Here is a 22791-nt window from a genome sequence, read left to right as displayed (position 1 = left end):
TGTTTTAAAGACGTTTCACCTCTGAGTTCTATAGAATAGATCTTGAAGACTTTGTAATCACAAAATTTTAGTGTATTTTTTCTGTTGTAAATTGACTATAGTGTATACTGTGATAGCAATAAACTAAAATCATCAAATAGAATAAGCAGAATCTTTGTGTTTCGATGAGAACTTTTTTTAAAAAGTTAAGATTTTTAGATTGTGTTTAAATGAGTGTTCTCGTTTTCTGGTATTTCAGAATTAAAGATCATTGCTAGCACTTATTTATAGTAATTTCTTCGTTAACCTCTGGTTGGCTTTAGAAAAAGCTAGACTGTGTTTCAGTTACTAGACTTAACACGGAAGGATCAAGTCACACAGAATGTACCTTTTTAGATCATGTGTTATTCCATCATCCTTTCTTTAGATGCAGCCATGTTTGTTAGCCTCAACAACTCAGTATCCAAATAATAGACATGAAAAGAAGTCTGAGCCTCTCATTTACCAGTGAGAGAACTGAGATCCAGAGAAGTCAAGAATCTTGGCCAAAGATCCATAGTTAGTGATTATCAGAAATATGTATCTTATAGATAGCATTTCTGTTAAGGGAACTCAGTTAGGAATATTTCTTGCTTTTATAAATCATGTAATAGTTTTTATCATTGAAAAGGGCTGTATATTTTTAAAGCTTTTTGTTAAAAAGGAATAAGCCTTCTCTTATCCCAAACCTTTCCTTTTCATTTCTTCCGTACTTTTTGTAGCCTCTTACAGCAATGTTTTGATGTTTTGTTTTATAAAAATTCTTGTTCTTTTCATTTACTGTTTTGTATTAATTCTCTATATATCTATTTTCCTAGCAACAAGTAAGCTCTTTAAGGGTAGAGACTGTGGCTTATATTGCTTTTTAATATTCTTCCAGCTTTTTCCTTTTGATTTATGTTACTATTATTTTTATTGTTATTGTTCTGCTACCTTACTCCTCTTCTTGTCTTTGTTTTTTTTTAATTCAGTCTTTTTTACATTAATTTCAGGTTCCTCTGGTGCTTTATGTTCAGAAATTAATAATATTAAAATGTTAACATAACTGGCAAAACACAAAATGTTTCAAAACAATTAAAATCCCCCATGTCTTTAGCATCTGTATCAGAAGAATTTGCTTTTCTGAAATTGACCACAGAATATCAAAGACTTGACTTAAGAAATACATAATTCAACTTAATCAGTGTGTCTCCAGTAGCACTGTATCCCTTAGTTGTAACTGGATGTCATCTCAGTCAGTGCTCAGTCTGGAAAGACCTTGGCAAGTTTGGAATACTGGCTCCAATTAGGTTCTCCAGTTTTATGATTTCTGAGGGCCTTTGATTGCAGAAAAAGTTTGGAGAAACTAAATGGATATTGATATCTATAGCTTCTGAAACCATTACTGATACGGGGTTTATTTCTACATCTGCCCCACAGTCAGTATGTGACCCTGACCTAGAAAATCACATCAGTGATCTCTTGGCTGTATGTATAATTTAGTACTTGGAAAGAAGACCTATAAAGACCATCTCCAAGTTTTGTTTAATTCTTGCTCTCTGTCCTATCTCTATTCTATACAATGTCTAATATTTGCTAGTTGGACCCAAGATAGCCATGTTTTTAGATTAAATGTACTTTATTATGTCTGCTTCATTATCCAGATGCAGAAGTGAAGCCTGAAGGAGAGATTAAAATCAAGAATGGTGCTAGCTGTTTAAACTGTCTTCAGCTCCCTCAATTGTGATAGTTTGTAGGTGGCATGAGGGGCAGTATTTTCATTACCCCTCTCAGAGGACTGGGCCTTTATGTCCCAACTTTTGATATCAAAGATCTGAATGGAGACATTTCTTACATTTACTGAATACTTTTCAGTCCACTTATAAAGCTGGTATTCATTAATTAGATGATGCTAGTAATCAACCTTAAAAATCCGTTAGCTATTTTAACTTTTTACATTTATATAATATTCCAGAATGGCTTGAGAGAAGCACTGTTTGGCTGGCGGTCAACACTCTTTTTTTCCCCAGAAATGCTAAAATGAGTAACTAAAAGATGATCTACTATGAAAAATTGACAGGTTGATCTGTGTTTCATCTTAATTAGCCTAACCCTGTGTAGGCCTTCAGCAGGTTAACCTTGAAATAATTCCGAAAAGTACAATCTCTGCCTTGAAACTTTAATGTTATGGCTGGGGTGTGGGTGTGTGTGTGTGTGTGCGCGCGCGCGCGCGCGCGCACACACATGCGTGCATGGATGTGTGTATGCAGGCCTACATGCATATGTGTCTGAGTGTTTATCAAGGGCAAAGAATTGTTAAGAATGTAACTGGTCTTCAGTATTTGCTTCTCCTTTGTGCAATTCCATATGTTTATGTGGCAACATTCTGCTAGAGTTTTAAACCTAGTGACTCTGTAGTTGTAACAGCACTTCAGGCAATAATATGCAGATCAGAGCTAATTGGAATTTTTCCCTTGAATTTTTCTCTCTCTTAGAGAGAGGGGGAAAAATTAACTTGGTTTAGAAATCAGTTTCCTGCCAAATTTGCTAAGGGCAAAGATTTAGAGGATTTTATTGTTGATGTTGTTGTTAATTTTATTTATTTATTGAGGAGGCAGTGCATTCACCTGGTTCAGAATTCAAAATGTTCAAAATGTTTATGGAGACCACCAGTTTGTAGTCAAGTGACAGAGGTTGTGGGTAACCTAGGGACTTACCACTTGCAGTTGCCATGTGAAGGGCGGGGGGAGGCAGTCTTACAGAACTGAGCCATTAACCTGTGGGATCTGACATTAACTCCAGACAGCGAGTGTTCAGAATTGAATTAAATTGTAGGACACTGGTATTGCAGAATTGCTCGGTGTGGGGAAAAAAACCCCACACATCTGGCATCATAAGTACTGTGGGTGTAATAATTGTGGGGTGAGAGTAAAGGAGAAACATAGGAGGAACTGGGCTTTTCCTAACACAGTGGTTATATTATTTTTAATCTAGGCTTCTAGGCTTTTATTTTTACTTTTTAAATGAAAGGAACACGTAACTCAGTGTTAAGTCTTTGACTTGATAATGATGCCTCTGATTTAGTTGGTGAGTTTCTGAAAACATAGCATGTGCTGCTTCTTTAAAGCCGGTACTATGACTTCATTCTTTTTTTTTTTTTTTTTTTAATTTCTTTTCAGTGTGTTACAGAGTTCATTGTTTTTGCACCACACCCAGTGCTCCATGCAATTCGTGCCCTCCTTAATACCCACCACCTGGCTCCCCCAACCTCCCACCCTCCGCCCCTTCAAAACCCTCAGGTTGCTTTTCAGAGTACATAGTCTCTCATGGTTCACCTCCCCTTCCAGTTTCCCTCAACTCCCGTCTCCATCTCCCCATGTCCTCCATGTTATTTTTTATGCTCCACAAATAAGTGAAACCATATGATAATTGACTCTCTCTGCTTGACTTATTTCACTCAGCATAATCTCTTCCAGTCCTGTCCATGTTGCTACAAAAGTTGGGTATTCATCCTTTCTGATGGAGGCATAATACTCCATAGTGTATATGGACCACATCTTCCTTATCCATTCGTCCATTGAAGGGCATCTTGGTTCTTTCCACAGTTGGGTGACCATGGCCGTTGCTGCTATAAACATTGGGGTACAGATGGCCCTTCTTTTCACTACATCTGTATCTCTATGGTCAAATAATCTTTGACAAAGCAGAAAAAAATATACAGTGGAAAAAAGTCAGTCTCTTCAATAAATGGTGCTGGGAAGATTGGACAGCTATATGTAGAAGAATGAAACTTGACCATTCTCTTACACCATACACAAAGATAAACTTGAAATGGATAAAAGACCTCAACGTGAGACAGGAATCCATCAGAATCCTAGAGGAGAACATAGGCAGTAACCTCTTTGTTATCAGCCACAGCAACTTCTTTCAAGATATGTCTCCAAAGGCAAAGGAAACAAAAGCGAAAATGAACTTTTGGGACTTCATCAAGATCAAAAGCTTCTTCACAGCAAAGGAAACAGTCAACAAAACAAAGAAGCAACCCACGGAATGGGAGAAGATATTTGCAAATGACAGTACAGACAAAAGGTTGATGTCCAGGATCTATAAAGAACTTCTCAAACTCAACGCATACAAAACAGATAATCATATCAAAAAATGGGCAGAAGATATGAACAGACACTTCTCCAATGAAGACATACAAATGGCTATCAGACACATGAAAAAATGTTCATCATCACTAGCCATTAGGGAGATTCAAATAAAAGCCACATTGAGATACCACCTTACTCCAGTTAGAATGGCCAAAATTAGCAAGACAGGAAACAATGTGTATTGGAGAGGATATGGAGAAACAGGAACCCTCTTACAGTCTTGGTGGGAATGCAAGTTGGTGCAGCCACTTTGGAGAACAGTGTGGAGATTCCTCAGAAATTAAAAATAGAGCTTCCCTATGACCCTGCAATTGCACTACTGGGCATTTATCTCATTACTTCATTCTTTTCCAGGGTTGTTACCAGACCTTCTGTACAAATGAGACAGTGCCTGTTTGTTTAGTAATCAGTGTGGTACTTATTAATGAGCACATTTAAACATGGATTCTCTTGCTATCCCTGCCTAACTCCTAGCAAAGAAATACTTTGAAATCAAGGATCTTAAAGACTCTTCCTCCTAAGTTTCCATTTTTGGTGTCATCAGTGCAGTTGTTTCTGTCATTTTCTAGGTTAGCACTTAAGAGAATCAGAAGAAAAGAAAATTTCAGATAGAACTGACAACCTGCTTTTCTTTTATGTGGTGATGGTGGAAACCAATGAATTTTATGATTTTTCTGTATCTATTTAAAAGGTTGATGTATTCTGGAATGCCTTTATTAGACAGTAAGCTCCATGAGAGTACAGGTAGTGTCTACCCATGTATTGCTTAATCTAGAATGCATATAGAAACTCAAATAATGAGTAATTTACTAAGTAAGAAAAAAAAATGTTGGGATTTGTCTGTTGCTGATTTTTTGACATTTTACTTTGGTAAGTACTTTCCCCCCCCTTCTTTAAATTTTCTTAAATAATTTCATACTGTTAAGGTCATTGTACTTGTTGGTCCTGGACCTCTTTGTCTTCATATCCATTCTTTGCCCATTCTAGGCACTGCTTGATATACCAAGGGGGTTCAGTTTCCCTTTGGTGGTGAGGGGGGGGCGGTGGTGGCTTAGATTCCCTTGCTCCTTTTAGCTGGCTTTCCCTTGGATTTAGGCAGTGCAAGGCACTGGGGATACTGACAGTCAAAAGGAAGGGAGAAACCTTTGACTCTTTCTTGTCTTCCTGGGTGGAGGATTTGATGTGGCTCGTTTTCCCTCTTGCTTCAGTTCCTATTGGACACATCCGCTGAGGTTCCATCTGCAGCTGGACTGTTTGTAAGTCCTTTGTCCCTTCAGCTTAGGGAAAGTAACTGCTTTTTGTTACTACTGGTCCTGGGTTACGTCACTATGCTCTCTTGGCCTTCTCGGTCCTGTCATCTGTATAGTCAATTCCCTGTACTTTTCTTTAAATTTTTAGAGTGGTTTCTGTTTTTCTAGTTGGGCTTTGACTGATATAGTCACTGAAGTCCTAATCTTAAATAACTTTAATATTGCCAAGTAATGAATAAAATAACCATCCATTACATTTATTAATACTTGTAGGGTCCTTTAAAAGGACTGAATTCTTCTCATGTGCTTTTTGATGATTGAATATAAGACATTATACTGGGTACTGTGTTGCTAAGAGAAATCTAACAGAATTTAGAACATACATAAAAAATAAGGTAAAGGGCTTCAAGAAATATATAGAGTAAGAGATATAAAGGGGTTAAGGGAGGGAGGGATCACTTCTGATCAGAGGAATGAGGTGTGGTTTCATTGGTTGTAAAGAATGAGTAGGATTGTGCTTGGTGGAGATTGGGGCCAGAGGATAGATAGAAAATTGCAGATGGAAAGCTGAGTAAGAACAAAAGTTGAGAGATGGAAATTAGCATATTCAGTCTAAATAGTAGATAGTTATATAAAGGATTTATGAAAATAAATAAGATTAGAGGGAGAAATTTATTTAACAGATGGGGAATACAAAAGGGTTGATTTGGAGAAGATAAACCTGTTAGTTGGGTCGGTTAGAGTTGAGAGCATTTTGGATTCCTTTCCCAGCCACATGTCACTAAAATCTGTTGGTCTCTTCTTATGTCACAGGTCTGCCATTTCTTGTTATCATCATAACCACTACCTTAGTTTTGGTCTTCATCATATTTTTACTTAGATTTCTTTTAGGGTTTCCTGAGCAGATGTTCTAACTTTATACTTTTCTGATCAGTACCTCATGTAATCTTTAAAAAACTTAAGTCTAGTGGTATAGCAATGTTAATGTCCTTAACATTGCATGCTTATCGATTGGAAGAATTCATGTTGTTAAAGTGTTCATACTGTCCAAAGTGATTTACAGATTCAATGCAATCCTGTCACAATTCTAAGACATTTTTCACAGATATAGAAAAAAAAAATCCTAGCATTTGTATGGAACCACAAACACCTCAAATAGCCAAAGCAGTCTTGAGAAAGAACAAAGATGGGGGATAACACTTCCTGACTTCAGGCTATATCACAAAACCACAGTAATCAAAACAGTATGTTGTTGGCATAGAAATTGATATACAGGTCAGTGGAATAGAATAGAGAGTCCTAAAAGAAACTCATGCATATGGTCAATTAATTTTGACAAAGGAACCAAGAATATACAGTGGGGAAATGATAGTGTCTTCTATAAATGGCATTGGGAAAGCTGGTTAGCCACATGCACAAGAATGAAACTGGACTTCTATCTCAGACCATAAATAAAAGTTAACTTAAAAATGGGTTAAAGACCTGAATGTAGGATCTGAAACCATGAAACTCTTAGAAGAAAACAGAGTGGTAAACTTCTTAATAATGGTCTTTGCCATGATTTTTTGGATTTGACACCAAAAGCACAGGCAACAAAAGCAAAAGTAAACAAATAGGACTATATCAAACTAAAATGTTTTCATATGGCCTCAGAAACCAACAAATGAAAAGCCATCCTAGAAAATGGGAGAAAAATATTTGCAAACCACATATACGGTAAGTGATTAATATCCAAAATATATAAGGAACTCGTAAAACTCAATAGCAGTGAAACAACCTAATTTAAAAATGGCCTGAATAGGCATTTTTCCAAAGAAGACAGACAAATGGCTAACAGGTATATGAAAAGGTGCTCAAAATCACTAATTATCAGGGAAATGCTAATCAAAACTATAATAGGATATCACTTAGGATGCCTATCGTCAAAAAGACAAGAGACAACAAATGCTGACAAGAATATGGAGAAAAGGGAACCCTTGTGCACTTTTGGTGGGGATGTCAGCTGACAAAGCCACTGCTGAAAACAGTATGGAGGTGTCTCACATTAAAAATAGAAATACCATATGGTCCAGCAATCTCGCTTCTATATATATAGCCAAAGGAAATTAAATTAGCATCTCAGAGAGAGATCTCTACTCTTGTGTTCACTGCAGCATTATTTGTAGTTGCCAAGGTATGGAAACAACCTAAGTGTCCATTGGTAGATGAATGAATAAAGAAAATATCTCTCTGTGTGTGTATACATATATACATATGCATATATAATATAAATATGTAGGTTTATATATAGGATGCAATATTATTCAGCCTTAAACGAAAGAAGAAGGCTTGTCGTTTGCAAAAACATTGATGAACTGGGAAGGCATTGCACAAAGTGAAATAAGCCAGACAGAGAAAGATCAATACTGCATGGTATCACTTATGTGTCAAGCTAAAAACAAAACAAAACAAAACAAAACAAACCCACAAAAAACAAAAACAAAAAACCAACCTTGAATTCATAGAGTGGAAAGGCAGTTGCCAGGGCTGGGGGATGTGTGAAATAAGGAGAGGTTGGTAAAAGAGTATAAATTTTAAATTGTAGGGTGAATAAGGTTCTGAGGATCTAATGTATAACATGTTACTGTTGTTGATAATACCATGTTGTATCATCGAAATTTGCTTTGAGAGTATAATTTAAATGTTTTCAGCAAAAGAAAAAATAAAGAGGAAATATGTGAGGTGACGGATGTGTTCATTAACTTGATAGTTAGAATTCTGAATTCTTTCAGAATGTATCAAATCACCACATTGCACATTTTGAATAGCTTACAATTTCATTTTCAGTTATAACTCAGTAAAGCTGGAGTAATTTTTAAATCATATAAAAATAATTCTCATTTATATGAGCTGCATTTTCAAAGTTATTTCAAACAAATCAAAGAAATTTCCTTACAAGCTTAAAAAATAAGTATAGAAAGTAGCATTTATTTATTTGTTATGTTCAGTTAGCCACTATATAGTATACCATTAGTTTTTTTAATTTAATTTTGTTTAATTTAATTTTTTACATTTAAATTTTTATTAACATACAATATATTATTTGCCCCAAGGGCACAGGTCTGTGAATAGTCAGGCGTATATACTTCACAGCACTCACCATAGCACATACCCTCCCCAGTATCCATAACCCAACCACTCTCTCCATATCCCACTCCCCCCAGCAACCCTCAGTTTGTTTTGTGAGATCAGGAGTCTCTTATGGTTTGTCTTTCTCCCGATCCCATCTTGCTTCATTTTTTCCTTCCTAACCCCCCAACCTCCCCATTTTGCCTCTCAAATTCCTCCTATCAGGGAGATCATATGATAATTGTCTTTCTCTGACTGACTTATTTCGCTCATCATAATACCCTCTAATTCTATCCACATCTTCGCAAATGGCAAGATTTCATTTCTTTTGATGGCTGCATAGTATTCCATTGTATATATATACCACAACTTCTTTATCCATTCATCTGTTGATGGACATCTAGGTTCTTTCCATAATTTGGCTATTGTGGACATTGCTGCTATAAACATTCGGGTGCAAGTGCCCCTTCAGACCACTAATTTTTATCTTTAGGTAAATACCCAGTAGTGCAATTGCTGGGTCATAGGGTAGCTCTGTTTTCAACTTTGATGAACCTCCATGCTGTTTTCCAGAGTGGTTGCACCAGCTTGCATTCCCATCAACAGTGTAGGAGGGTTCCCCTTTCTCTGCATCCTCGCCAGCATCTGCCATTTCCTGACTTGTTAATTTTAGCCATTCTGACTGGTGTGAGGTGGTATCTCACTGTGGTTTTGATTTGTATTTCCCTGATGCTGAGTGATGTGGAGCACCTTTTCATGTGTCTGTTGGCCATCTGGATGTCTTCTTTGCACAAATGTCTGTTCATGTCCTCTGCCCTTTCTTGATTTGATTATTTTGAGAAGTTCTTTATAGATTTTGGATACTGGCCTTTTATCTGATATGTTGTTTGCAAATACCTTCTCCCATTCTGTCAGTTGTCTTTTGGTTTTGTTGACTATTTCCTTTGCTGTGCAAAAGCATTTGATCTTGATGAAGTCCCAATAGTTCTTTTTTGCCCTTGCTTCCCTTGCCTTTGGTGATGTTTCTAGGAAGAAGGTGCTGTGGCTGAGGTCGAAGAGGTTGCTGCCTGTGTTCTTCTCAAGGATTTTGATGGATTCCTTTCTCACATTGAGTTCCTTCATCCATTTTGAGTCTATTTTCATGTGTGATGTAAGGAAATGCTCCAGTTTCATTTTTCTGCATGTGACTGTCCAGTTTTCCCAACCCCTTTTGTTGAAGAGACTGTCTTTTTTCCATTGGACATTCTTTCCTGCTTTGTCGAAGATTAGTTGACCATAGAGTTGAGGGTCTATTTCTGGGCTCTCTATTCTGTTCCATTGATCTATGTGTCTGTTTTTGTGCCAGTATCATACTGTCTTGATGATGCCAGCTTTGTAATAGAACTTGAAGTCTGGAATTGTGATGCCACCAATTTGGCTTTCTTTTTCAACATTCCAGTGGCTATTCGAGGTCTTTTCTGGTTCCATATAAATTTTAGGATTATTTGTTCCATTTCTTTGAAAAAAATGGATGGTATTTTGGTAGGGATTGCATTAAATGTGTAGATTGCTTTAGGTAGCATAGACATTTTCACAATATTTGTTCTTCCAATCCAGGAGCATGGAACATTTTTCCATTTCTTTGTGTCTTCCTCAATTTCTTTCATGAGTACTTTATCGTTTTCTGAATACAGATTCTTTGCCTCATTGGTTAGGTTTATTCTTAGGTATCTTATGGTTTTGGGTGCAATTGTAAATGGGATTGACTCCTTAATTTCTCTTTCTTCTCTCTTGTTGTTGATATATAGAAATGCAGCTGATTTCTGTGCATTGATTTTATATCCTGACACTTTACTGAATTCCTGTACAAGTTCTAGTAGATTTGGAGTGGAGTCTTTTGGGTTTTCCACGTAAAGTATCATATTATCTGCGAAGAGTGATAGTTTGACTCCTTCTTTGCTGATATGGATGCCTTTAATTTCTTTTTGTTGTCTGATTGCTGAGGCTAGGACTTCTAGTACTCTGTTGAATAGCAATGGTGATAATAGACATCCCTGCCGTGTTCCTGACCTTAGTGGAAGAGCTCTCAGTTTTCCCCCATTGAGGATGATATTTGCTGTGGGTTTTTCATAGATAGCTTAGATGATATTGAGGTATGTACCCTCTATCCCTATGCTGTGAAGAGTTTTGATCAAGAAAGGATGCTGTACTTTGTCAGATGCTTTTTCAGCATCTATTCAGTGTATCATATGGTTCTTGTTCCTTCTTTTATTAATGTATTGTATCACGTTGATTGATTTGTGGATGTTGAACCAACCTTGCAGCCCTGGAATAAATCCCACTTGATCGTGGTAAATAATCCTTTTAATGTACTGTTGGATCCTATTGGCTAGTATTTTGGGGAGAATTTTCGCATCTGTGTTCATCAAGGATATTGATATGAATTCTCTTTTATGTTGGGTTCTTTGTCTGGTTTTGGGATCAAGGTAATGCTGGCCTCATAAAATGAGTTTGGAAGTTTTCCTTCCATTTCTATTTTTTGGAACAGTTTCAGGAGAATAGGTATTATACATCTTTAGTTTTTGATGCAGTGTTCAGTGATTCATTAGTTATGTATAACACCCGGTGCACATTCTAAACAGCTTAGATACTTTACACCAAACAGATTTGCTTAGAATTGAATACTTTATGATTGTTGCTTTATTCTCCCAACAAGGATTAACAAATTAATCCTTTGTTTATTTATTTTGTTATTAAAAAGTTTCACCGAAGTCACCTTATCATTTTAGTAAGAATATTCTTGGGAAACTCAATTGGAAAAGCAACTATAGTTCTAGACTTCTGTTCAGCTTCATATTTAGATTGAATTTGGGCTAGGCTGAATAGCACAGTCTCAGTTTCTGCATTGAGGTTGGGTCTCACTATGTAGCAAAGAGCTAATTTATTCAAAACTGTGAGTGTCATACTGTGGAGACTCAAAAGTAAAATAATGTGCTAGCTTTAAAAAGAAATAAATGACAAATGATTATGATTTTCCACAGTTTCTTTGTCATTTAATTTTCAGCCTTAACAACTTTTTCCCTATTTAATTGAGAAAGCTCACAAAGAGAGACAATAATCCTACAAATTAGTGACCTAATACTCAGTCATGAGCTCACTGTTTAATGGAAGAACTCCAGATGGTGATCATTTTCCATTTCAGAAATGTTTTATATTGATGATGCTAAGAAAAACAAAGCCTTTTTAACAAGTCAAAGAGAACTTTCAGTTGCAATATATATATCATTTGAAGTCATTACCATTTGAAAATTCTCAATGTTACTTTCAGAATTTCTTCATATAAAATAGTATTCATTTCTCTCATTTTTCTATTTTTTTTTTTAATCTGGACTTGGTAATCTACTCAAGTGAAGAATTGGAAGTTTAAGGAAAAGCATCTAGTGCTTTACTGGCCATATAAATTTCTTGTTTAGTTATCCAGGCCCTAAAACATCATCGGCATTCACAAATGTTTCTTATTTAATAATGTCATGTTGCCAGAAGTCCAAATATCAACACTCAGAGCTCTAATGCAAGTGTGCTTCTTTAATGAATGGTTCATATTAAAAATGTTAGAATGCTTTTCAGATGAAAAATACTTTAAATTCAGCAGATCATTTTTTTCTCAACAGGCAGGAACTCATTAACAGAATACTACTGGTAACAGGCATTTTTCAAAGAAAATAATTTCCCTGATAAATGCAAGCTGCATATCTTATCTTTAGAATAAGTAGGTCTAGTTTTCATCTGTAAAAAAAAAAAAAAATGGACAGGTTGTTTCCAATTTATCTTGTTGTCTTTGTGAACCAACTTCTTCATATGGGGACAAGTGAATATTGAGTGAACAAATCTAATTTGGGTCTGAATTTCTACCTTGAGACCCTCCTTATAAACTTGTAATTATCGCTATTACCAGATTGCTGCATGCTTTCACCATCCCAGCCTCTGTGTTGGGTGCCTTTTAGCTGTGATATGGTAGAGCTTCACATATGAATGAGAAAATCAGATGTGGTGCCTTTCATAGTAGAAGTCCCTTTCTATCCTTGATGTCAGTGTTCCTGATACTTTAGGGTGCTAATTTTAAGATAGGCATTAATAAGGCTTTCAGACTATTTGCAGTTCTATGTTCATACTTCTTATGGTGATTAGAGTAGGACTGATGGCATATTAGGCCCTTATTAATTGGTTCTTTTATTAGAAGATTCAACCATACAGTCAGATATCAAATGAAGGTAGGCAATTAGGATTGTTGTCAGTTTGTTAGCAGACAAATTTTACAATATATGTTTCTTTTTAGAGTTAGACTTTTTTCTTTGAGGAAAAATATTTGGTAGATTTTGTACATAAACAGTATATTAAGGAAAATATAGGAAGACAGTATTAGGAGCAGTTATGTGTTTTCCTATAGTCAGGAAGGGCAAAGGGTCAATATTTTTGACTATTCAATACTTAGGATATAATTTTCTAATTATTTCCTAATGTCATTCCTCTTAGGAAAGAATTCCTTCTTCTGTAGTTTATTATACTTTGTATAAACTTCTGTCACTTATTTTATTTAAAATGTCCATTCTCTTGCATCCCTCATGGAACTTTAATTTCTTAAGGTCAGCAACTGTGCTGTTTTCAGATGTATTTTCCCCTTCCTGATATAGGATTGGTCACACAGTAGGGTTTTATTTATTGCTGTTTAATAAATACATGAGTAATTTGCCTACCAGTATATCCACACATAGGACAAAGAATGAATACACATATGCATAGATATATTTTTAATATTTCCCCTGATTGAAAAGGTAATACACCTGGTATAAAAATATTTGAGAAGTTATAAAGTTATAAATAAAATAGAAACATGAAATACTGTTTAGAAATAAGCACTATTATAATTTTGTCTATTTCTGGTCTTCTTTCCATGCCTATGGCTATTTCTTCTTTAAATCCATATATTTTAATACGCAACTTGGGGAAATTCTTTTCACTGAATCTTATAAATAGTTCCTTATTTGCATAACCTTTGAAAATATGTTTTTAATGACTGCTCTGTTTTCACTCTTATAAATGTATCATGTTTTATTCAGCCATCCTTCTATTACTTGAGATTTTTAGGATTTTCAGATTTCTGTTCCAATAACATGAAGAATGTAAATCAGATGAATATCTTTATAAATAAACTTTTGTGCAAAGTTACAGTTATTTTTATAGACTAAATTTCTAGTAGTAAAATATGAAATTGCTGGGTCTAAGAGAATACACACAATAAGGCTTCTTGATACATACTGCAAAATTGGTTTTCAGAAAGGATGCACTACTAACAGCTTCATCTGCGGTGCATGAATTTATGCAGCTCTCCATATCCTAATCATCTTTGAGTGTTAATCAAATTTTAATCAAATTACACCCTTACACGCATATATTTGTTTGACAAAAAGTAATTCCAGCTTGTATTTTCTTTGTTTTTCTGAAGGTTGAAATTAGTTATTTGTGTTTATTTTCTTTAAAATACCTAGTAACACTGGGTTTTTACCCTAAAGATACAAATGTAGTGATCCAAAGGGGCACATGCACCTGAATGTTCATAGCAGCAATGTCCACAATAGCTAAACTATGAAAAGAGCCCAGATGTCCATTAACAGATGAATGGATAAAGAAGATGTGATATATATATACAATGGAATACTATTTTTTTATTTTTCAAAAAAAAATCTTGCCATTTGCAACAACGTGGATGAAACTAGAGAGGGTATTATGCTAAGCAAAATAAGTCAATCTAAGAAAGACAATTATCATACAATCTCTCTGATATGAGGAATTTGAGAGGTTGGGGGGCAGTCCTGGGTGATAGGGAGGGAAAAAATGAAAAAAAGATGGGACTGGGGAGGGAGACAAAGCGTAAGAGACTCAATCTCAGGAAGCAAACTGAGGGTTGCTGGGAGGTGGGAGAGAGGGATATGATATCTGGGTTATGGACATCGGGGAGGGTGTGTGCTATGACGAGTGCTGTGAATTGTGTAAGACTGATGATTCACAGACCTGTATCCCTGGGGTAAATAATATATTATATGTTGGTAAAAAAATAAATAAAATACATTCAGGCTAAAAAAAGAAATACCTAGTAATATCTTTTCTCATTTTTATTGTTGGGTGTTAACCTGTTCCTTAATAGTTTGAAAGAGAAAGACATTAACCCTTTGTCATATATGTTACAAAATAGTATTTTTATTTTTCTTTGTTACCTTAGTTTTGTTTTGGATAATTGTTGAAGTGTAGAAGTACTGTAGTTTTATTTAATCAACTTCATTCATTTACAAATATTTATTGAATACTCTGTCATCCCAGGTACTTTTCTAGAGCTGAGGCTATAGGGAAACAAGACTAAGTACCTGCCCTCATATAACTGAAGACATACATTTAAAAATTAAATTAGTAAATATATGATGTAATTTCAGGTAATGTTATGAAGAAAAGAAAGCCAGAGCAAGGAAATAGTGACAAGGGTAGGAGAGGACAGTGAGAAGATAGTAGGACTATTTTAGAAAGAAGTCCGAGAAGGCAGGCCTGTTTGAGATATTTGAGCAAGACCCTAAAACAGTAAAGGAAGAAATAATGTAAATATCTATAGGAAGTGTGTCATCGGCATAGGGAAGGAGATTCTGAGATATAAACAGGCTTAAATGTTTGAGTGACAGTAAGTGTAGTGCGGATCCTTGGAATGAGCTGAGAGGATAGTAGTAGGTGGTGATGTCAGAGAAGTAGTGATGTTCCAGGTCATTTGGAACCTTGTATATTGTTCACAAGGAGCTTGTATATTACTCTTAAGTAGTATGGGAAGCCATTAGAGGATTTTTAATGAGGGAGCATGTTCTGGCTTATATTTTGAATGATCACTGTTTTGTGGATATAAACTGTAGTGAGGAAGTGTGGACTTAACGAAAGCCAGTTAGATATCTATTGCAATAGTCCAATTGAAATTGATGGTGATTAGGACTAGTGGTAATGGTGGAGGAGATGAGAAGGCTTGGAGTTTGAACGTTTTTGGAAGATGGAGCTAATAGAACTATGGCTTAATTGATGTAGTTCATAAGGGAAAGAGAAATCATGAACAACTCTGAAGATTTTTGGCCTGAACAATAATGTACGTGCAATGTCATTTCCTAAGATGAGGAGCCATATGGAAGGACTTCTGGCAACAATGGGTATACGTTTCTGAACCGAGAGTTTGTTTTGAAGTGTTCACATTTGAGAAACTTAGTAGATCCTCAGATGGGCATTAGAGCAGATATTTGGATTCTGGATCTCAGAGAGGTAGGAATTATTAATTTACAGATTATATTTAGAACCATCCATCCAAATGAAATTACTGTGGAATGAATATAGCTAGAGAAGGGAAGAGAGCCAAGGACTGAACTCTGGGCACTTTAATTTTTAGAGATAATGAAGAGGGCAAGGCACTATTAAGGAAGAATAAGAAATAGCCATTAAAATAGGAAGAAGAATTCAAGTAAAGGTAATGGCAGAGAATGAACCATTGAATTTGGCAAATCTAGTGGTCACTGACTGACATGATAAGAGAGGTTTTAATACACTGATGCGAACTCAAGGTTGCCTGGAGTAGTTTAAAAGAGAATGGATGATGAGGAAGTGGAGAAAAACGTATAAACTCTTTTGAGGAGTGTTACTTTAATAGGAATAATGATACCTGGAAGAGGAGTTTTTGGTAGCTATCACAGCGTATTATATAATGATAAACATGAACCAGGAGTAAAAATTGATGGTGTGGGGGAAAACAAAACAAAACAAAACAAAACAAAGTTAGTCCCTAAGCTATCTAGATGGAGTAGAATCTCCTGCAAAGCAATGCTTAGAAGCACTTAGGGCTTAGGAGACCATTTTCATAGGTGGAGGCAGAATCTACAGGTACAGATACCAATAGGTTGATAGAGTTGATGGTCCTTAGATCTTTCAGGCTTTTATGTTCTTTTCTAAATGTTTAGAATGGCTTCCCAAGAGCAGGGGAAAAATCACCTATGTATTCTGGATGGTAATCTTAATTAAAAACACAAAACAGTTTGTTTCAAAAGGAAAGAAATGCTGAAGGTCAAGCCACAATTCTCGGCCTTAAGAGCCCAGTGCAGATTTGTAAAATATAATTGCAGAAAAGTCCAAGAGTATCTCCCAACTTAAAAAGACAAGGATTAGACATGCACTAACAGGTATTCAGATGTACTCTGTGGGTGCTATAATTAAAACAATGTGGTGCTGACCGAGAAGTAGTCAGATCACTAGAACAGAACAGAATGTACACAGAAGATTTAAATGTGTATAGGAATTGGTATATGATAAAATTGACAGTGAAAGTTGGTGGGGAGGATTCTCTACATAAAAAATGATATAGAACAGTTTGCTGACTACTTAAGAGTGATAGAAATTTTAATCTTTGGTGTATCTTCCATGTTGCTAATTTGTTTTTGTTGAGGCCTATCTGCCAACCATACCTGTGTTCTTTCTTATATCGTAGTACCACCTGCTGGTTATAATGAAGCTGTCTTTGTACCTGTTTGTGAGTATCTGTGTGCTTCTGCAGATGTTCCCTCCATTGTTACGACTGGCCAAATTGTTCAGATAGCTGCTTCTCAGCAGTCTTGCTTGTGTCTCACATTGACAAAGACTGGGGGGAAGGGGGCTCTAGGCAACAAATGGCCCTGTGATGTGTGCTTAGCTAATCGCTCAAAGCTGACTTTGTAAATATCTTTTACGGTTTTTATTTACAAGACAAAGAAGATGATGATAGTCTCCTTAAAGCATTGTTGAAAGCAGTAACTATATAAATGTTTAATGGTATTAAGTACTGCTGTTTCTAGTACTCAGTGATGCTCATTGCTGACTTCACTATTTGTATGCTCAATTGCACTAAATACATCTATCACTGATCGTGTTGATGTTCTAAGCTGAGTGGTGGCCACTTGTGTCTGAGAGCTCCTGTGGCTCAGCAAAATGCCCAGCCATTGAGGGTCCCAGTCTTTGTCTCTAACTTATTACTGACATTATTATTTTTTTATTTTTATCTTCTCTGCCTTTGTTCATCCCGATGACAAGAATATAATTTAATGTGTTCACTCTAAAAATTCTATGAATTGTGTTGAATTTAGCAATAGATATTCATTGTTTGATTCATCATTTATTTTACTGAGTATCCAATTTTTTTTTTTTTAAGAATTTGGCACTGGTACATGTCAAATATTTCATTCTTGCTCTCATCAAACATGACTGCAGCTTTCCCCACAGTGGTCATAACTAACTTATTAATTGGAAATTACAGTGGTTCTGTTGAACTTTCCACAGCATGTGACACTTTGTGTATAAGCAAGAGCACAGGTGTGGTTGGCAGACAGGCCTCAATGTAAGGGCTGCTTATTCTGTTGACCAGCTGTGTCTAATTGAATGGAATGATCTTTTTTTTTTTTTTTTTTCCACATGTAAAATCTGTTTAATAGTATTTTGGATTGCTATAAAGAATAACCAAGACAAGATATACAAATTGCTGAGCACAAATTTTGGTATATACTAGGCACTTGGTAATATCTTTCCTTTTCATCAGAATAGTATTTGTGCATGCACCAATTACTCTGTCCTTATTTATTCTTATATTACTCTTATTATCATGACCACTCTTTTCCAGGGTCTTCACTGAAGTCTCGTCCTTACATTTTACTGTACCCTCACATTCTTACACTGAACCCTCTTCTCACTCATGTCCTGCTGCTTTGGGGTTCTTGTTTGCTCCTGCAGCTTTAAGTTCTCTTGTATGTTGATAAAACCCACATCTTTTTCTATATGTCTTGGGGACCAGAGTATTTAATATGTCTAATAGTTCTTTTCTACTTTGGATACTTAGCAAACAGACTGGAAAAACATATACAAAGTAAAATAAACTCATCGTTTTGTTTTAAGACATGTAGTTCCTAGCTAATAGTCACCTGGTCCCACCCTCTATGTGTGTTCCTGGTCTCTGTGCTGGTGGTTCCCAAGTTTTATTGATATTGTCTTTAAATTGTTTTGGGAATTTAGCTTCTTATCTGCATCCATCAATTCCTTCAGACTAAGCTCCTCTTTCTCTACTCTCCATTTTACCCTTAACACTGTCACCAGTCTGTCTTTCCACTTGTAAATATGATCCTATCTTACTTCTTAATATCCTTAGCATGATCCGAAAGAAATGAAAATATATATTCACACAGAGACATGTAGGAAAATTCATAGCAGCTTTATTCACAAGAAGCAACAAATGAGAAGCAAACTAAATAACCATCAATAAAAGAATGGATAAACAATTGTGGTATATCCATACAATGGATTAAAATGGAATACAAAGGAATGAGCTGTGGATACATGTGGATCAATCTCAAAATCATACTGAGTGAAAGAAGCTAGAAACAAAAGGATATATATTGTATCTATATATTGTATCATTACTATATGTGTAACATTTGAGAAAATGCAAACTAATGCGTAATGATACAAAGCAGATTAGTAATTGCCTGAAGCCAGGAATGAAGGGAGGGTTGGGCTATAAAGAGGCTCAAGGTATCATTTGGGTATAATCAAAATGATTCGTACTTTGATTGTGGTGGTGGTTTCACTGGAATATACATATGTTAAAACAATGAATTGTGCACTTTAAGTGGATACAGTTTATTGTGTGTAAATTGTGCCTCAGTAAAGTTACTTTTAAAAATGTGTACAGCGAAGGGCTCTTCATTGCCTTCAGAATGCAGTCCACATTTCTGAAGTCTAGTCTCACCCCAAATTTTTCTAGCCTTTTTTTCCTTCTGTTTCTTAATGCATGTTTCCACTGCAGCTACTCCATACTGTTGACCATCCCTTATATGTCAAGCCCCTTCTTTTGTTGCTTAAGTGAATAACTAAAGAACAATGACAGTTAGCATTATTGTTGGAGGTTACGTGACTGGTTAAGCTTGGCAATATTTGGTGAGCACTGTGGTATAGTTCTCCAGGCTAGAGACTTGGTTTTGATGATGTACCAAGAAGTTATCTATCGTTCTCTCTAGTATACATTAATACAAATCAAAGCTGTTAAAGACTGTGTAAACTGGAACATCAGTTCATTCATTTATAATGTAAGCATTTGTGTTAAAAGGATGAGAGTGCTTGTTTTGATGGATTAGCATAATGTTTCTGGGTTTGAAAATAACAAGGCAACCTAATTTAGAATCTAAACGTTGCTCAGTGGTCATAGAATTGTGTCATAGGAAGGTGGTCTGAATGTGACCAGATTTTTGGAGCCCAGATTCTGTGTTAGTTATTTTTTCTAACACATTCATCTTTATTTCCATTATGGCACCAAGTGATTTATTTGGCTGTCTTCATGCAGCCTCCGTTTATCTTTGATTCTACTAATCATTTTCTCTGTTTCTTAGTTGACACTTCCACTGCTGTTATTTTGCTATTATTGTTAATTTTTTAACTTTTTTCTCCCAGGAGATATAGGTCATAGATCAAGGCCTGAGCTTACTAGCTTTATATTTTTTATGGAGTAGATTGACTCTGTTATACCTTTACCTTTTAAAGGTCTATTTTGCCTTTCTTTGAAGTTAGTAGTATGTTCTAAATGATTAAGGATTCAACTAAAGTCTTAATTAGCCTTAGTTGATTCAGAACTCACTATGTTGGAAAAGTTTATTGTAACTGGACTGTAGGGTTGAGTGTTAAGGGTTATATATTAGTCATGGTTCTCTAGAGAAAGAGGGAACTGAGGATATATAAAGATGTACAGAAAGAGATTGATTATGAGAGATTATCATCTGAGTATGGAGGCTACGAAGATCTATGATGTGCCATTTGCAAGCTGGGGACCCCAGAATGCTGGTGGTACAGTTTTAGTCCAAACCCAAAGGCCTAAGAACCAGGGCAGCCAATGGTATAAATTTCAGTGCAAGTTCTAAGGCCCAAGAACCAGAAGTGCCAATGTCTGGAGAAAGTGGAGAAAGCTCAAGCAGAGAGTAGATTCATTCTTCCTCTACCTTTTAGTTCTATTCAGGCCTTCTATGGATTGGATGATGCCCACCTCAATGGTTAGGGTTATCTTCTTTACTTAGTTTACCAGTTCAAGTTATAAAAAATCTCCTCAAGTGATAATGAGCAAGAAGTTAATGCCCAGAAATGAAAGGGTTTTGTCTGTCAAGTTAGGCCTTTGTCCCATAGTAGTAATAGTAGTGGTGGTGGTGCTGGCAGTATTCAGTAGTAGTAGTAGTAGTAGTAGTAGTAGTAGTAGTAACAGAAGTAGTTACATAAGTAGTAGTAATAATGATGAAAATTATGATAATGACAGAAGAAAATACTGGGTGCTTACTGGGTGCTAGACAGTGTTATTTATCTGGATTATTTTACTCAGTCTTCATAGTAACCCTAGAAAATAGGAACTGTTATTATCCTCACTGTGAATAAGGAAACCGAAACAGGAAAATTATCTAACTTGTTCAAATTCACAGAACTAGTAGGTGTTAGGGTGGATTTTTAGTGGGTAGTAGTAATCCAGTTGTTGAACAAGTCATTCGTTAGATCTATGTTTAGATTATGATCTCCCAGATGGAGAACTTGACTATCCTATGTCAGCCCTACCTTGCACTGTTATTAACTTCCTTCAGATCAAAAGTAGGCAGATATGAATAGTGGGTTCATAACATTTGATCTCATCGTTTATTCTAAGTTATTTTGTACATTTGGCAGCAGCAAAACCACACTGAGTCTTTAGCTTTATCTTTTATCAAGGGAAGAGCCTTTATACAACATTATACCTTTATACAACTGGATACAGTTGTGTGTGTGTAATGGAATATTATATATATGATGGAATATTATTCAGTCGTTAAAAAAGAATGAAATTTTGCCATTTACAACAACATAAATGGACTTAGAGGATATAATTCTGAGTAAAATAAGCCAGTCAGAGAAAGACAAATGCCACATGATTTCACTCATATGGAGAATTTAATAAACAAAATAAATGAACAAAAGAGAGAGAAAAAAAAGATAAATCCCAAACAGACTCTTAACTATAGGGAACAAACAGAATTTTAATAAAGGAGAGGTGGGTGAGGGAAGAGATAGATGAAATAAGTGAATGTAAAGGGTTAAGAGTACACTTACCTTGATGAGTATGGATCTGATGGATAGAAGTGTCAAATCACTATATCGTACACTTGAAACTAATATTACACTGTATGTTAACTATACTGGAATTAGAATCTTTTAAAATTAATAAAAAACATATTCTTACATTAAAAAAAGGTAATTTGGATTTAGGCCTAGTTTGGAAGAATAGTCCAAATTCAGTTTGATATATAATTCTAGAGCTGATTAGTTAGGTATTACCAAATAGAAAATAAAAGAGATGGAAATAGTAGATAATTCCAGAGGAAAAATGTAGACTATGAAGAATTAAATAATAATTATTTAGGGTGGTGAGCATTAAATGAGAATCATAGAATGATAGTACATTTTAAATGGATAATAAATGCCAATTTTATTTTAACAATGTCTTGACTTAACATTAACTTGAAGTTAAAAGAGAAAACTTGCCAGTGGCTCTCGTCTTTATTTTCTTGACGTACAGAGAAATACATACAAACACACACACATACAATATTCAGTACTTGACATTTTCTTATGGCAGAACTTATAAACAACTATATGGTTAGGAATATAACTGATCTTTATCTTTTGAGACACTGTTCACTACTCTGATCTGTGTATTTATTCAGGAACACTATGCCTTGACCTTTTCTAATGAATACAATGACTTTTATGAAAAGAAAATGACTAGGAAGTGAAGAGAAAGGTTATAAGCAAATGCTCTCACAGATTTGCTAAACTAGGGAAGTAAAGGAAATAGCTTTTTTCCTGTCATCCTTCTCTAATAGAATCATTTTATTTTGGGGATGTTGGGGCAGATCTTTCTTTATCATTTTGGAGGGGAAACTTTAAATTGGCTTTATCTCCAAAGATATGAGAGATTACTGTTGTGCATTTAGTTGTTTACTTATTATGACATCCTATTAGGACACACTCCATTATTTCAGTATGTCTTGAAGTATTACTATGTTTTTATGTGAGACACTATTGCTTTTCTTTGTAGATTTCCAAGTATGGAAAGGGTATTAATAATGAAGTCATCTCTCTCAAGTAGTTTCTTCTGTACTGTATATACTGGGATGGATTTTCTTTTATGCCTATTCAGAGAATTTCTG

General features: G+C 35.4%; 1 protein-coding gene across 1 annotated transcript in view; it reads left to right on the top strand.

Moving 5' to 3' along the window:
- DPH6 (diphthamine biosynthesis 6) overlaps positions 1-22791 on the top strand; it is a 175702-nt gene that overhangs the window by 80430 nt on the left and 72481 nt on the right. The window lies entirely within an intron of this gene.

Source organism: Mustela erminea, chromosome 5, assembly GCF_009829155.1.
Source record: "Mustela erminea isolate mMusErm1 chromosome 5, mMusErm1.Pri, whole genome shotgun sequence".
NCBI lineage: Eukaryota > Metazoa > Chordata > Mammalia > Carnivora > Mustelidae > Mustela > Mustela erminea.
Note: the sequence above shows the minus strand (reverse complement) of the source record. Positions and strands in the feature narration are given on the sequence as shown.